The sequence below is a fragment of the Mauremys mutica genome, chromosome 9, assembly GCF_020497125.1.
Source record: "Mauremys mutica isolate MM-2020 ecotype Southern chromosome 9, ASM2049712v1, whole genome shotgun sequence".
NCBI classification, from domain to species: Eukaryota; Metazoa; Chordata; order Testudines; family Geoemydidae; genus Mauremys; species Mauremys mutica.
In genome coordinates this window covers 3533226-3550479 of record NC_059080.1, presented here as the reverse complement: position 1 = coordinate 3550479, position 17254 = coordinate 3533226, and the positions used below count along the sequence as shown (strand labels likewise).

Here is a 17254-nt window from a genome sequence, read left to right as displayed (position 1 = left end):
GTCTCAGTCCAATCCTCCCTTTGCTCTGGTGCCTTCTTCCCCCTCCCCTTACCATCTCCATTCACGGGCTCCTCTTAGACTCCATGGTCTCACCTGTTGCTCAAGCTCTTGGATCCTTTCTGAATCTCTGGCTCCCACCACCTGGCCCTTGTCTCCTGGTTCCTATGGTTCAGTATCTCCTTGGCCTAATGACAAGCTTGGATACCAAATTTCCATCCAGTATGTTGTAATGGAGGGTGGCAGCTGATAGCTTCTTCTGTCAATTGTGTCTCATCCTAGGGATAATTGGTTTTGGATCTTAGATGGGCAGAAGCAGGTGGTAGCTACTCTTATAAAACTGCAACGTTTCGTGGCAGCTTCTTTCTTCTGGCACAGGGGTGTGGATCACAGCTTGGGAACCACTGTTCTACTCTACTCTGTGTCGCAGCATCCTGTTCCTTTTTTTGCTGATCTTTACTGCACACTGAGCTGGTCAGTGACACCCACCTCTTTCCAGAACAACTAGTCTGTTTAGAACCCAGCAGTATGTATGTTTTGTTCAGATGATTCCTTCCAGTATGTACTACCTTGCATTAGTCGACACTGAATCTCATCTCTCCTAATGTCTGCTCACCTCTTCAGGGTTTCTGGTGAGCACAAGACCATGGACCTCGCTGTGTTAGTTCCCTCTGAAGTTGAAAGTCTTTAATCTTGACTAAACTAAAATGTCACTTGCAAATTTTACAATTCTGTTGTTCCTCTCCCTCTTCCTGGTGTGGATTCCCACTGCCAGTCTTTTATCATGATGAAAATTGATCACTTATCCATATTACTTGTTTTCTGCCTTAGTCAGTTTCTAATAATCCATGACAGAATTTATTTCTTCACTCTGTGACTTCTTGGTTTTCTTAGTAGACAACGTTTCTCACTAGAGGGTAAATCCAAATTATCTGCTGTTCTTCAAACATCAAGAAAGTAGTAGATAATTCTAGTAAAAAGGAGAGCCAGGGCTTTCCTTCACAGAAACCATTCTGGTTTGTCCTTTCAGATCATGTTCTTCTCAAACACTTTCTTGAATTATTGTTTCAACCAGTTCATATGGCACTGAAGGTGACATTTACTGGTCTCCAGTTTCTTAATATTCTATTGCTAGTATTCCATACTATCTTTTGCACCCTCCCCCCTTCCTCTAATTTAGTAGCAGATGTTAATGAAATTCCTTCAAGTTTTTTAGATGAATATCTAGTTTTGATGTGCTGCCACTTAATCAACTTGTAGCTCTTGCTCTTTTGATTCCTCAATCTGACAGTCCATCTTTTCTCTGAAACTTCCTCCAAATATGTAACAAATTTATTCCACTACCAAAGATACTGAATGTTATCTGCATAACCTGAGTGTATTCTGAATTTGCACAGTACTTTATGGTGAGTGAGCTCAGCAGTAACTCTTGATCAGTCATCTGCCCCTCCTCATGCTTGGATAACGTGATGCTAATAGGAGCTATGTGCATACCTAGGTGTGAGGGGAAGATATCTCCTTGGAGTTTAAATTTGCAAGTGTACACATTTGTTCTACTCTAAAAAAGTAGTCCTCTGGCCTATGCAGCTTTGTTAAACTGTCAGACTCACCCAACCTGCTTTTCCCATGCAGATCTTAGAAAATATTAATGGTTATACTTGCTCATTAAATTCTTGTCCAAGTCCCTGACTGGCACTTTATAAATATTATCTCAGGGCTGATTATTCACTCTGGAGCCCTGTCTACACTAGGGCTACTTTCTAAAAATGTGCCACTCTGGCCATCACCAGTTCAGCTCTGCCAGCATCAGGAGCCCTATTGTAAATGGTCTGTTGTTGACATTCTTAATGTGTCCTGTACTCCTGCTCAGAGCAAGTCTAACAGACTTCCCTATTAGCAGTCAGCTGGCCGCTGCCAGCCCTTTTATCAGTAGGGTTCTCAGCATTGCTAAAAGTGGTAGAGCAGCACCATTGTTAGCAACAGTAGGGAAACAGCTTGAAAACTTCTCTCATGAAGATGGGGTCTGAGTGTGCAGCACTTGTCTGATAAATCAAGCTTTCACTTTTTTTAGTCCCTGGGGGACTAAGCGCTTAACTCCAAAAGAGCTCTGCTCTGAATGTTGGTCACTTAAGTTTTCTTGCAACCTGAGCTGTGAAAGCTTTGAGCAGAGCTCCTAGTTGTCCAGTATCACTTACTCATTGTAGAACTCAATGTGATGTGATCTCTGATGTGTTTTCTTTTATTACAACTGTCAATTGAATTGATAAAGCGGAAACTTGAAAGGTCATGACACCCTAAAGAGAAACATCATTCAAAACAGGAAACATTTTTCCATGTTGAAAATTCCCTGAAAACTTCAAATAGTGTTTTCCTGTTGTGTTATACAATAAATTATGCTCCTACATGTTTCCTGGATCCTTTCAAAGGAAGGCTAAGTCTCTGTAACTCTGATTGTATTTTAAAGACTTTTTTTCTCATACACAAAAATAGAATTCTGGAATTGTAGGGCTGGAAGGGACCTAGGGACCTAGGTCGTCTAGTCCAGTCCCCTGCACTCATGGCAGGACTGAGTACTATCTAGACCACTGGTTCTCAAACTTTTGTACTGGTGACCCATTTCACATAGCAAGCCTCTGAGTGCGACCCCCTGTTATAAATTAAAAACACGTTTTTATATATTTAACACTATTATAAATGCTAGGGGCAAAGCAGGGTTTGGGGTAGAGGCTGACAGCTCGCGACCCCCCCCCATGTAATAACCTCACGACCCCCTGAGGGGTCCCGACCCCCAGCTTGAGAACCCCTGATCTAGACCATCCCTGACAAGTGTTTGGGTAAAATACAGGTAATCAAGGGTGCAAAGACATAGCAGTTAGGTATTGGGTATTTTGGACTTGGTAGCTGTGTCTCTTGCATTGACAAAATTATTAAACTTGTTTGTACTTGTGACTCAGAATAGCTACACATGCAATCCTGCCTCCCAAGAAACAGCCTAATCTTGGTGGTTTAAGAGGTTTTTTAGTATTGATCAGAGTCCTATTATTGAAAATCAGATTGGTTTGACTTCCTGGTTTATGGAAAATCTAACATCACCATCCGTGTTACGATACTGTAAGGCCCTTTCTGCTGGGGAAATGAACAAGCTAGTGTTTTCTGTCTGGCAGTGTTTACTCCTGTGGGAATTCTGCACCAAAACATTAAAAAATTCTGTGCACAATATTTCAAAGTTCTGCATGTTCTGTTTTGTCAAAATAACACAATATAATCACACCACTTTCAATTGTTTTGGTAATTTATTTTAAAATACCTGTCAGCAAGTATATCTCTCAAAAATACAAATTCTGGAAAAAAAAATTGACGAATAAATTCCTTAGTAGGCATATTAATACAGAGCTTTGAGTCATTCAGTTGAACTACTATACAAAACGTATTTCCCGCACCCCTCAGAAGCAGGCGTGGGGGAGGCAGTGGTAACGGAGGAGCTGAGGGAGAAGGAAGGAGCCTGGGAGTGATCCTGGAGGGTTGTTGGGTGTGGGTGGGAGAAACATGGAACAGTTTCTTTTGGGGAGGGAGAGGGATTGTTAGGAAGGTGGGGAGCCTCCATCATGCAGACCCTGGCTGACCCCGAGCCCCTCACATTCAGTCAGGCACCTCTGCCCCTGTGACTCTGGAGCCCCCCCCATTCAGCCCCTGGCTTAATGCTGTCACCCCACTAGCTCCTGAGCCCATGCTCCAGTCTGTCCCCCCACCACTACCCCTTCTGAACCCCAGTCTGTGACACCCCCCCCCCCCCAGCAGTCCCTGTGCCCCACTCTGCCTCCGAACCTGGCTTCACACCATTGGCTGCTAGCTGTCACTGCTGCTCAGCTGGCTGTTCTGGTGCGACAGTGGCCTCTGGCAGGCAAAAGGTGGAACTGCAACACTTCCTGGGCAAAATGTTTTCTGCTGGGAGGGGGAATTCTGCGCCAGACTTGAATTTTGCATGTGTGCAGTGGCACAGAATTTTCCCAGGAGTAAGTGTTTACCTAGAACACAACTGCTTCATATTATCTTGGCATGTTTTGGGTTGAATCCAGTGTATGTCACCAATGTAGAGAATAATTCGAATTCTTCAGTTATTCCTTTAGATCTTCATAAGGTGCTACGGAAGTGCACTGTATAGAAACCTAGGTAATGCCTGCTAGCCTGCCTTCCATTATCAATAGAGCTCATTTGAAAAAACAGGAACTCTTTTTTTCACCAAAGCTTCTGTGGAAAAATTGGTCCTTTTGGTCAAAATGTTAGCAAATTTCCACCAGCTTTTAGTTAACATGTTAACTAAAGCTAACTTGATTTAAAGATGTGTAAATCTGAAAATGGCTTTTATTCACTACTTTTTTTGGTCTACATTGCAGATAAAACTCAGAGGAAACTTGCACAGATGCTGCTTTGGAGAACTCTTTCAGACCAGGTTGCAGAGCTGAGCCTTGGTAAACCTGTCTCTATTACAGCACATTGCCATACATCTAAGTGCATAAGGTCAGTGGCCTTCAAGATCCACAGACCTTAAACAAATGCTTAGCATGTTTACCATAAGTTAAAATCTGTTCTTTATCTTCCTTTTCTAGCTTTCTAAGTTCATATTAATGGCTAATATGCAAGAATTCATTTTTAATATTTTAATTGATTTCTTTAATCAATTTCTGAACTTGTATTTATTAAATACTTAAACTCAGTATTACCTACTCAATGCCTTTTAAAAAAAGATTTAATGGAGAATAAATTGAGCCTTAAACAAATGGTTACTTCTGTATATTACCTCGCATCAATGCTTAGTTCTATTTGCAAAGTTTTCTCCTACAATGTAGTTGGTCAATACTTTGAGACTTCATGTTTACGTGTGACAGTGTCATGAAAAGATACTGAAGACACCTCTTATGTTGTATGGATGTAATATCCCTTTTCTCAGTCATATGGAGTTTGTGATAGTGTATTTATAATTGGCCTGGTATGACAATAGGGATTATTTGAAATGGGCTATGAAGCATCCAGCTAATGTGTTCTTACTTCACAATACTGGGGGGTTTCAGACTTTTTATTAATGGTAATTGCAGTGTTGAAATGAAGTAGTACGTTTTTCCATTCTGTTAAGTTTCTAAATTTACTAGTTTATGATCTGCTTCAGTATGCCTTTGAAAAGGGACAACGTATCCTCCAAACTGGGTTGTATGCCTAACCAGAGTTAGCTCAAGTTTGCCCAGCACATTAAGTGACATCTAGTGGACCTCTGCACTTGTAAATCTAAATGCAAATAAAATGATCTTACATTTTATAATTCCTAATTGTCTTTCTGAATAATATTTTAAAGCAATATTTGTTAACGTTTTTCTTGCACTGTCACAAATAGCTTTTTAGTTGTTTTTTCCCCCCCATAAACAAGTTAGCGTTAGAGACAAAGTTGGTGTAACAAGGGGAAAAGCACCAGATTTCAGTGATATTAACTGCAAATGTGCTTTAAACAGCCATTGCCTTCCATGTTGTTTACCTGTTCAACATTTTGTCTGAATACTTGAAAATTTTAACAATAACACAGGTATTAAAGCAGAATGAAAATGTATAAAGAGCAGATGAAATCTTTGTTCAGTTTTATTAACAATTATTGCATACATGAGAGCTTTTTCTAGTGGTGGTTTAAACTGTGTAATTTGTTTTGCAGAAGTTTAATAACTGCAGCTTACCTACTGCACCAAAGTTCTAGGTTTTTAGGAGCCCAGCTTTAGTCATTTGAACACGCTTCTAATAAATATAACTATACATTTTCCCCGTAATAGTTCCAGTAAAAGCAGTGATGGATATGCGAGGTGAAGCAATTTAAAATTCACTAAATATATTGTGGATGATGGCATGCAAACAAAACTGCAAATGAAGTCACCAGTATAGTATCTCAACGTTCATGTTGTTTACTGGGTTAATAGAACACAGGATCTTAAGACTTACAGTATTTAGCAGAAATTACAATTTTATTGACTATGTTCTTAGTGTTGAATTTTAATTTCAATGAGAATAAATTCTCTATGGTTTCTGCTTTGATATCAGAACACCTAATTTTGCTGTGTGGTTACTTAAAACACTTTTCCCTGTTTGTACAAACTTTTATAAACAGGCCGAGGCTAATATTTAGGTTTGCACTTTAATACCAGAATTAAACCAAACCCTGTATTCAAAGTAGATTTAAATGGTGATTGTTGGTCTTTTAGTAGATATACCAAGTAATAGGAAATAAACATAAATCGTTAAGATCTTAGTTTTCCATTGTCTAAGGGGAAAAAAGTTGGGTTGATATCAGTTGATGGTTCTTTCCTATGGGTAGTTTATCAAACAAAAGTATTCATTTCATTGACCTCAGCAAAAAAACTTGACTTGAACTAGCTTAGAGTGATAAGGATGGGAAAATGAGATAAAGATGGTTTCTTCAGCACACTTTGAAAAAAGGGACCAAAAGTTATTTTTAGGCTTCCTCAATAGATTGCATGTGAAATTGCTTATTAGAATAAGAAGCTAATAATAAATGCAATATATGTATTGTCTCTACTATGGCATCTGTTTAGGAGTTGTTCAAATCACTGCAGTAGGGCTCTACAAATAAAATGTAACCTAACATCATATATCTAATGTACTGTATCTTTATCAGTGAGAGGTGAAATCTGGAATAACAAGTGCAAAAATTGAACAATTACCTATAATGCTTTGTAAAAAGTTTTTCCGATAGATTTCATTCTTGTCATTTTGTAAGACAACCCTACGGTCCACCTGTTTGTAACTTTTTTAATAAAATAGATATCTGTATTACCAAACTGGGCTCACTGTTTGATTTTACAGCTGGCTGTTCTGCAGGACTGGATTAATGCAGAAGCGTTATTCTCATACTTGGGGTTCAACATCTCTTCTTTTAGTGGTTTTAACGTGTACTAATTACAGAGACTGCTCCAGCACCTCTGTATAGTCTGTCTATATTACTGACTGCTGGGGTGGCCTAAGGCAAGTGGCTTTGTCTCCCTACCTGCAGAATGGGGGTACATCGGCTCCTGACGGGCCCAAGTAGATTGTGTGTCTGTAAGTGACAGAAGAGGTAAAGCACTGTGTATTCCTAGCGAGGAAGACTGCTTGGCTGACATAGGACTGGGTGGCAGGAGCTGTGGACTCTATTCCCTGCCTTTCACTGACTTACTATGATGGAGCGGGGGAGGAAATCACTGAAAGAGCCACTGAAGGGCAGAAGTCCTGTACATGGGTATTATGCCATCCTCCCCCTCCCTTGGAGGAGATGGTGTGAGAGTAAATTTACTAATGAATTGAAAGCAATTCAAACTTCTCTGATATAAAGCATTAAATAAAAGCAAACTTCTGGCGATGTACCTTGCATACACCTTAGGCAGACCTCCCTTAGCTAAGGAGCCTTGCGCAGCGTTAATCTTCCCTGATGCTTTGTTTAGTGGACCTAGCCACTTGTATGTCTTATCAGACTAAATCTCACTCGCTTTTTATGGCTCACACCCCGTTACCTGTGTAAATATCTCAATGACTGCAAGTAGGCAAGTGGATTTGTCAAGGTTTTCAATCCATAGGTCCAGTGGATGGCCAGTGTTGATGGTTACAAGCTCTGTAGTAGCATCACCTCAGTCATAGCATTACTGGAGCTCATCCTCAGGAGGGGAGGGTGTCGTTACAGTGTAGTCTCTCAACTCAGAAGCTTGGGTGCTGCTCAAGAGGAGGTGGCAGAAGCCCAGCCTCCCCTATTTCACCCCAAAATACTATGCATGCATCGCTGGTGAATAGAAATCTTCTGGCTACTGAGCATCGTAGGGCAATTGTTTGCCTCTGTCACTTTAACTCCAACACAGCTTTTCATCTGAATATATTAAAGCTTTAGGAATCCACAAATACTTGGCATATTGGTGGCTTCAACCTCATGACTTCTGTAGGCCATTCAAAATCACCTGGGATCCTGACCCTTATCTGCACTAGCTAATGTTGTCCCATCACCCTGTACTGCTAGAAGTTTGTGTAGATAAGACTACAGTACTGTGTACCCTACATCTCCAGCTGCTCCGTTAGTGAGAGGGGAGGGGACACTGCCCATTCCCTAGGGGGGAACTGTAGTGAGAGAAATGGAGAGAATTCACTTTTGAACTGTCCAGAATAAATAGCCTGTGCTTTCTTCATTGCATGGAGACCTGGCATAAACTGCACTGGAGAGAGAGCAAGTAGAACTACTGGTACATTTATTTACAATGGTGCTCTCAGATGCTTGTTAGCAGTGAATAGCTGTTAGAATTAAATTCACCTCCTCAGAGGTGCACACCTTGGCTAATCCAGGCACACGCTGCATCTGTGTCTCTGCAATACCTTCATGGACAAGGGGAACAAAAATGGCCTATTCTGAAATGTAACAAATCAGCGTATCTTATGCTACAGCTGCGTTTGTTACAGGGAAGAAGTATGTCACTCTGTAGGCAGTGATGTTTCCAGTTCCTTGTAACACTTTCTGCAGCCTCTTCTGACTAACAAGCAAGCAGTTTTCTTACCCTTGGTGGCTGCTTCCTGTCTTGCCTTATCAGATCGAAACTCAGCATGAGTAAACTGGTGGATGACACCAAACAGGAGGGTAGCAAATGGCTTGAACCAAAGGGGTGGGGGGAGACCGGAGTAGTCAGGGCTGCAGGCCATCGGGGAAGCTAGGTATTAGTAAGTGTAAAGGCCAACACGCACCAAGGGTATGTCTTCCCTCCAGTCTGACTCTGCCTCTTCCTTGCGTGCTGCCATGAATAGCCCCCTCCCTCCACATCCATGCACAAAACTGTCTCACCGGCATTTGGTGGGGCTCGCCGGCTAGGGGTACAGGCCAGAGCTGGTAAGCCACTCAGTTTGCAGTGAGGCCGCAGGCTGAGAGTCCTCTGTGCGCAGAAGGGCAGACAAGTTCTCTCACACTTCACTGGGAAAGAGCCAGAGTGGCTCAGTTTACAGTACAAAGAACCACGGGCTATGTGCCCAGACGGCGTAGCGATACGTGAGTGAGTTCGGCTCCCACGAGCTGAGGATGCAGGAAGTTGGGCAGGGCTTTTCAGTGTGGCTGCGAACACCACAGTGACATACCTCAGAAGGAAACTGACAGAGAGTAAATGGGTGATGTGTAACTCGTGCTGTGTTCAAAGCAAGTGTGCTGTTATCGCTGCTCTTTAGTGCCTCCCTCCTAGTTATTAAGGTAGCTAAACTTTAAAGCCCTAATTAAACCAACTCAGAGTACAGATTCTCTCATACAGATGGGATAACATGATAGATGTGTTAAAATGTTGAGGGCTTTTATTGATTTATAGTCATATTACCAATGCTCAGAAGCCAAAATTGCCATTGTAGACTTTCTATTCAGCACTAGCGGAAGAGTGGCTCACACAAGCCTAACGGCAGGAGTCTCCTGTAGTAGGAGACTTGACTATTTCTGGGTCAAAGCCCCGATTGTGGAATTCACTCCCTGTGCTGAAGCAGGGTCTGACTGAAGTGAGGGGAGCTCTGGAGCGCAAATAGCTCCCCACGCAGGATTGGGCCTTTGTGGCTATCCCGAATGCAGCACCCCTTGGCAAAACCAGAAGTAACTATTAAAACCAGCCCCCGAAGGAATATAACAGTTAGGTGAGACATGGAGAGCGGTGTGCTAAGTGTGAAGGAATGGGGTATAGATGCGCCCCTTAGAAAGCTGTTTGTTGGTTATATGAAGGGAATATGGCTTCCTTTTCTACTTTGATAAATACTCAAGGCCTGGGACTTATTTCTGATCAGGTAAGGTTCAATGGAAGAAGACAAATGTATCAAATGTAAAGGGGAGTTGGGAGAGAAATGATAGGCCAGCAGGGACTATCTGTGCTGAGTTTTTGGGGATTATTGAAACAGGACTTGTCAGAAGGGGTTTCTTTCATGTGTCTGTTACTGTTGAAGTGCTGCTGATTCACATCTTGATTGCATTCCATGTTCCTGTAGCATTTGAGAGCCGAAGTAGGCAATCAAGCACAAAGTGGATGGCTGGGGCAGTTCCATGAAGAGAGCTAGGAATGAGAGCTAGCCCTTTAGACTAATGGGGAGGAAACTCATTAGCAGCATCTTAAAAGGGGTGTGATCAGGAAAGAGAGTGTATAAAAAAAATGGCACCTTACAGACTCCTATTCATTGGCCTGCTATAGTGACAAAAGGGTGGGTCTCTTGCTCTTCACACCACACAAATAATGTAAAGAAACCACCTGGACACAGCCAGGTCCATATACATGTGTATACCAAGCACAACCAAACAAGCCAGGCCTTGCTATATACACAGTGCTGCTCTGGCTGATTTCTGGCTCGCAATAGGAGTTCCCATCCTATTCCTATACACTGCACAGAAGTAGGTTAATGCTGCTTTATTTCTGAATTCCAGTGAGCACTGCCCTGCCCCCGCAGCTGTAAAAGTGCATACTAGTCTGGCCAGCTCAGGATTGCTCACCAAGTTCCACCTCGAAGGCAAAATTTGGCCTGCAGTTACAGCTGTCAGCTCCCTTGAGGGCAGCACTGAGCTTGTAAAATCTTTACTGGGGTTGAGGGTGCAGTTGCCACAACACCTCCATCCTCAGTTTCTTATGCTAGGCTGTGGCTAAGGGGAAGGGGAGGGGAAAAATGACTCTGTTTCCATGTAAAAAGCTCCATTTGGCATGAAGCCAAGGGGAGAGTGATTCACCTCCTATGGTGTCCTTCAGCGTTCCCTTTCAGAGCCTGACTTCACTTCAGATTCCCTCGTGACGATGGCGCTGGCTGTAATGGTGGAGAGGAAATGACGATGTGCTGCAGACACAAAGCAATATTAATGTTCAGACAATTGTTGCTATTTATTGTTGCCTCTCGGGGGCGGGGGAGAATATAAGTTAATTAAAATACTTGTTAGGAGCAGTGACCACTGAAATGGCGCACAGATTTTTCTCTATCTCCCGTCAGCATAGTATCGAAGGACAGGAGGAGTCGCTTCACCCAAGAGCCCAAATTAAATTTTGGAACATATCCCCTCAAACCTTCCCAATTATTCATCTCTTACTGCCCACTCTGCCTGAAGAGGGGGAAAGCTCAGTGCTCCCTCTTGAAGCATGAGAGACTTGGATTACCTTGTACAAGGACTAATCTGAGGACTGCGCTGGGTTTCCTCCCCCACACAGGGACCAGTTTTCATATGGAACAGGATGTCGATGCGGTGTCTTTTTGCTCCAGCCCTTGTCCCCAGAAGGAATGACTTTGCCCTGGCCTTAGGCTTCCTTTGGGCGCTATACTGGGACTTCACAGAGTGACGGATCGCCTGGAATATGACAGACTTTTTTGGCTCCTTCTTAGCAAAACCCTGTGGCCAGAGTGGTCTGATCCGCCATACCACAGGCATACAAAGCAGCTGGATTTCCTTGCCTCGCTGCCGTCGGGGATCACTCAACCAGAGCTGTTCATCCTGAGCCAAGGGGGAAGCCACATCTGTCATGAAAATGCAAGGCAGCTCCTGAGGAAGCCGTCTTTTCCTTTGGGGTTCCGTCCATTCACCAAGCTCCACAGACTCGATGTGGTGGCTTCCTCAGAATCAGCCTTTGGCTGTAGGATCCATAATGCTGAGGTTCAGAAAAGGTTTCCCCATCGCTTCCTTAGTTCCCTTTCATTAAACAGTCACTGCTGATTATAGTCCAGGCATCTCTGTTGCTGACACTGCATGGCTAGAAAAGGAGATATTGCCTTACCTGTAAACCGGATTTCTGTGATGCTGGTAAAGAATTCTGCACACCCTCCCTGATGTGCGGTGAAATCGCTATATGTTTCTAACAAGTATCTGGCTTGTTTTTGCCTTGGGACAAAATAGTGGATGTTTCCATGCCTGATTCACAGTGGACCCTGGAGAGGAAATCAGTCCTACATCTTTGACCGGTCAGTCTTCCTGCCAATTCCCATCAGGCTGGAAAGCCTTCATGACCATATCGTCTATGAGCCGCATTGTGGAGTTATCCAGATTACAGGTAGGTTCACAATTTGTCAGCTTTTATTTCTAGCTTAGGGAGATGCAAGTTCAGGACTGATACCAGTAACTGTAAATACTCAAAACGAAACAAAGGGTGCTCCTACAAGAAATGTATTACTTGTGTTGCAGAACAGATTGGTTGCAATCACACCTCCATGGCTCAAAGTGGCTGGGTGCCAGGAGAAACCCACATGTTTGGGGGCATCAAAGCTCCTTTGACCAGACATGGATGAGGAGCTATTTTCTTGTTCTGCTTGATATCTCAACCGGTCTGTTGGAGTGACATACACTTGCTTCAGCTCTTCTCTTTTTGCCGTTTTCCTTTGGTAGGTGCAGCAATACCAGGCACACCACTGGTGGGATATCAGTTTGAATAATAGCAGAAGCCTTTGTGTTTGTTCACAGCAAATGGCATTATTCTGTGCTCAGTTATATCCCTAATATTAACCCTGGCCTTTCTTAGTCAACGTGCATAATCAGTTTCTGATAAGTAGATAAAAGCAGACAATACTCAATGCATGTGAGATTGCATTATAACTGTACCTTGCAGCGCTCAGACCTACAAACTAAATTAGCCCCTCACTGATTGCTGAGCACAACTTCCACAAGATGGCGCCTTTTTAAAGCAAAAGTCTCATTTCCTCCTACTGTAAAAGCAGCAAAGAGTCCTGTGGCACCTAATAGACTAACAGACGTTTTGGAGCATGAGCTTTCGTGGGTGAATACCCACTTCGTCGGACTATAATCAGCAGTGACCTCCTACTGGTTTTTCTAGATGTGTTTTCTTGGAATGTTTCTTGTGTTCTATACCCGACTACCAGCGTTTTGGGTAGCAAAAAGTTGCTTTACACTGGAAAAACAAAAGCCCAATTCTAAGGCAGTTTAGAATAATTTTGTGTGTTAGGATTGAGGTAGCCTAGCCTGCTCTTTGGTATCTATCCAGACCAGATCCACTGTGTGCCATATATAACAGGAATTATCTCCATCTTCTTCAAAAAGCTTTGATCTTCTGGTTATCAGCTCCTTAACAGCCATGTACTGGCCTCTCTGTGTCAGCCATTCCAGCTGCTATCACTAGGTGTTGTGTGCAGGAATCAAGGACGGTACCTGGCCCCAAAGATGATTCCCTGACTTGTTACAACAGCCAAATTATCATGAAAATTAAGCAGCCAAGGTACAAAATCCGCTTCCCCATCCTGATGGTGAGAATGAGATTTTACTTGGGCTCAGGAACAAGTGACCCTGCTGAATTGAATTTCACATGCTGTGTTAGTGTCAAATGAGCGAGTGGAAAGGTCCATTCTGAATTGACTTGTAATTTGTCTAGTGCTTAAAACAAACCTATTTTGCACAGCGCCATGGTCTGAAACTTAAATGGCAGCAGGCTTCTCTCCACCATATCGGATAGATTATATATCTGTGCATGCGACTCCCAATCAGGCTCACTCTGCAGGTTTTGTCTGGGAACCAATAGACAGGATGAGGCCCAGTGAAGTTAGTGGGACTTGCACAGAATTTGTACCAGTGCTTACCTTGCACTGTTTATTGCTGCGTGCTGGTGCCTATGATCATTGTAAAGCTGTAGCATCATAGCCATACCATTAGCAGCAATGGCATCCCGCTGCCAGATTGTCAGGTGGTTTTCATCCTGCTTTAATATTGATTTAACAACCAAAATTTAAAAAAATGTTTAAATGGGACTTTCCTCCAGCTTCCAGACAAACGCTAGCCCTTGTGTATCAAACAATCCCATCAAACCTTGCAACTCACAATTCGCAGGCATTGATTTATGCAAGCATGGCAATAAAGTAAGTTTCATGTGATTAAATAAATAAGTTACGGTGACATCAAGATGACCAGGTATGATTTCAAACAGGAAAGTTGGTGGCCAGATCGGACACTGAGGCCAAGATCTTCAAAGGCATTGAGGGTCCCAACTCCCACTGAAATACCTTTGAGGATGTGGGCCTGTGTGTGTGAAATGCAAAGGGCCTTCGCAGGTAGGAGTGGGGCAAACGTGGCACAGAAATACTCAGAGATAATCTCATCTAATCCCCAAACAAAGTGCAGATTGGATGCACCTGAAAGTAATGCAAAGGAGAATGAATGGGAAACAAGGCCATGACAGCACAGCTAATATTAATAGATGGAAGCATGAAAACAAAGTGGATTGGTTTAAATAAGCAATTTAAATAATGATTTAAATCACCAAGTGGAAAACCTTAATTTAAATAATTCATTTTAATTAGGGCTGTCGATTAATTGCAGTTAACTCACACAATTAACTCAAAAATTAATCCTGATTAAAAAAATTAATCCTGATTAATCACAGTTTTAATTGCACTGTTCAACAGTAGAATACTATTTGAAATTTATTAAATGTTTTTGGATGTGTTTCTACATTTTCAAATATACTGATTTCTATTACAACACGGAATACAAAGTGTACAGTGCTCACTTTATATATATATTTTATTACAAATATTTGCACTGTAAAAATGATAAAAGAAAGTATTTTTCAATTCACCTCATACAAGTATGGTAGTGCAATCTCTTTATCGTGAAAACACAACTTACAAATGTCGATTTTTTGTTTGTTACATACCTGCACACACACACAAAAAAGCAAAACTTTAGAGCCTACAAGTCCACTCAGTCCTACTTCTTGTTCAGCCAATCACTAAGACAAACATGTTTGTTTACATTTATGGGAGATAATGCTGCCCTCTTCTTATTTACAATGTCACCAGAAAGTGAGAACAGGCATTCGCATGGCACTTTTGTAGCCGGCATTGCAAGGTATCTATGTGCCAGTTATGCTAAACATTCATATGCCCCTTCATGCTTCGGACACCATTCCAGAGGACATGCTTCCATGCTGATGACACTTGTTAAAAAAAATGTGTTAGTGAAATTTATGAATGAACTTCTTGGGGGAGAATTGTATGTCTCCTGCTCTGTTTTGCCCACATTCTGCCATATATTTTGTGTTATAGCAGTCTCGGATGATGACCCAGCACATGTTGTTGGTTTTAAGAACACTTTCACTGCAGATTTCACAAAACGCAAAGAAAGCACCAATGTGAGATTTCTAAAGATAGCTACAGCACAGGTTTAAGAATCTGAAGTGCCTTCCAAAATCTGAGAGGGACGAGGTGTGGGACATGCTTTCAGAAGTCTTAAAAGGAGCAACACTCTGATACGGAAACTACAGAACCTGAACCACCAAAAAAGAAAATCAGCCTTCTGCTGGTGGCATCTGACTCAGGTGATGAAAATGAACATGTCGATCCACATTGCTTTGGATCATTATCGAGCAGAACCCATCATCAGCATGGACACATGTCCCCTGGAATGGTGGTTGAAGCATGACGGGACATATGAATCTTCAGCACATCTGGCATGTAAATATCTTGCGATGCCGGCTACAACAGTGCCATGCAAATGCCTGTTCTCACTTTTAGGTGACATTGTGAACCAGAAGCAGGCAGCATTATCTCCTGAAAATGTAAACTAACTTGTTTGTCTGAATGATTGGCTGACCAAGAAACAGGACTTGAGTGGACTTTTAGGTTATAAAGTTTTACATTGTTTTATTTTTGAGTGCAGTTATTTTTTGGACATAATTCTACATTTGTAGGTTCAGCTTTCATGATAAAGAGAATGCACTACAGTACTTGTATGAGGTGAATTGAAAAATATTTCTTTTGTTTTTTTACAATGCAAATATTTGTAATAAAAAATAAAATATAAAATGAGCACTTTTTACACTTTGTATTCTGTGTTGTAATTGAAATCAATATATTTGAAAATGTAGAAAACACCCAAAAATATTTAAATAAATGGTATTATATTATTAAACAGCACGATTAATCATGCAAGTAATTGCTATTTTTTTAATTGTGTGATTAATCATGATTAAGTTTTTTAATCACTTGAGACCCCTAATTTTAATCAACTTTTCTATTTGTACTTCACTTATTTTCTAAAAAAAGGTGCCCTCTCCTTGGGTTAATATAAGCATTAAAATGTTGATTTGGAATTAAATAGAGCTTTTACACTACAGTTAATACATGTTTTTGCTACCTAGGAAGGTACACTATAACTGTGTATATTTCTTTAAGCAAATATATAACTTTATATATTCAGATTCTTATTAATTGTACATTTTAGGATGTTAGAAATTGGTGAATAATATATTGCTTATTTACTAGATAATTAACATTTTTCTCATGATATGTGTCAAGTTGCATTGGGATGGTAACTGGAATTTAATTGAGCACAAAACAGCAGATACAATTTATTTTTATTAAACAAAACAACCGCAAATGTTTTGGATACATAAACTTCTCTTATCAAAATGTTTCACATTTACAGCTAAACAATTTAGTAAACAGAGGGATTTACTGTAGTTGATGAATTAAACTGATTATTTCAGGTTAGCCCGGGGAAAATTTTCAAATATGCCTAATTGTGAAATCTTAAGTTCCTACTCATCTAAGTCTCTTGAAAAATGAAACAACAGTCTCCTAAATTCCGTAGGCTGCCCTTCAGACTTTTAAAAGTAGGAGATCTCGTCCCCTCCTCCTCGTTTTTATTCTCAGACTGGAAGAAACAGACTCGTTTTCCTCTTTCTCAAACTCCCAATCGATCTCTCAACTTTGAATGGAGTAAATATTCCTTCTGTGCCTGCAGAACAGGCTACCGCTGTCCAAAGCTGGTTTAGCACCTCAGCAGGCTCTGGTTCCGGGTGCTTAGCTAGTGACTTCCCCCAGGTTCAGTGGTGTGACTTGCTTTAAAACAGTATCGGCAAACGTGTCCTGCTCGAATGGTCTCCTCCCACCCTGAAAGCTGTTATGGTTGGCACGAGTGGCTGGTGATTATTAGATGCCCAGGTCTTAGCAGCATCTTCTTCAGAAGCTTGGCATCTACCCTGGTACTTTGCTTGATCCAGCTGCCTCTTTCCTGCCTGCAATTTAACTGCGGTGTTGGGCACTTCTTTTGTCAAGGTCCCTTGAAGTCCTTTCCAAATTTCAGCAGCATCTGCAACCCAGCAGCAATCTTCCCGCCATTTGTGGAAGGCTCTGGAAGCAGGTTTCGGCATATTCAGCACATCTTCTACGTTGCTCTCCAGTCCAGTGCTGTGTACTTTGGCTGTGGTAGTTCCATCTGTTTGGTCACAATTTTCTTCACAAACTGTCATCAGAATAGGCC

At 41.7% G+C, this 17254-nt stretch overlaps 1 protein-coding gene across 1 annotated transcript in view; it reads left to right on the top strand.

Annotated features, from left to right (window-relative positions):
- The first annotated feature begins 4393 nt into the window (after positions 1 to 4393).
- FRMD7 (FERM domain containing 7) overlaps positions 4394 to 17254 on the top strand; it is a 49149-nt gene continuing 36288 nt past the window's right edge. The window contains exon 1 of the mRNA XM_045030375.1: positions 4394 to 4515. The gene's annotated coding sequence lies outside the window, so the exon portion shown is untranslated. The remainder of the gene's footprint in view (positions 4516 to 17254) is intronic.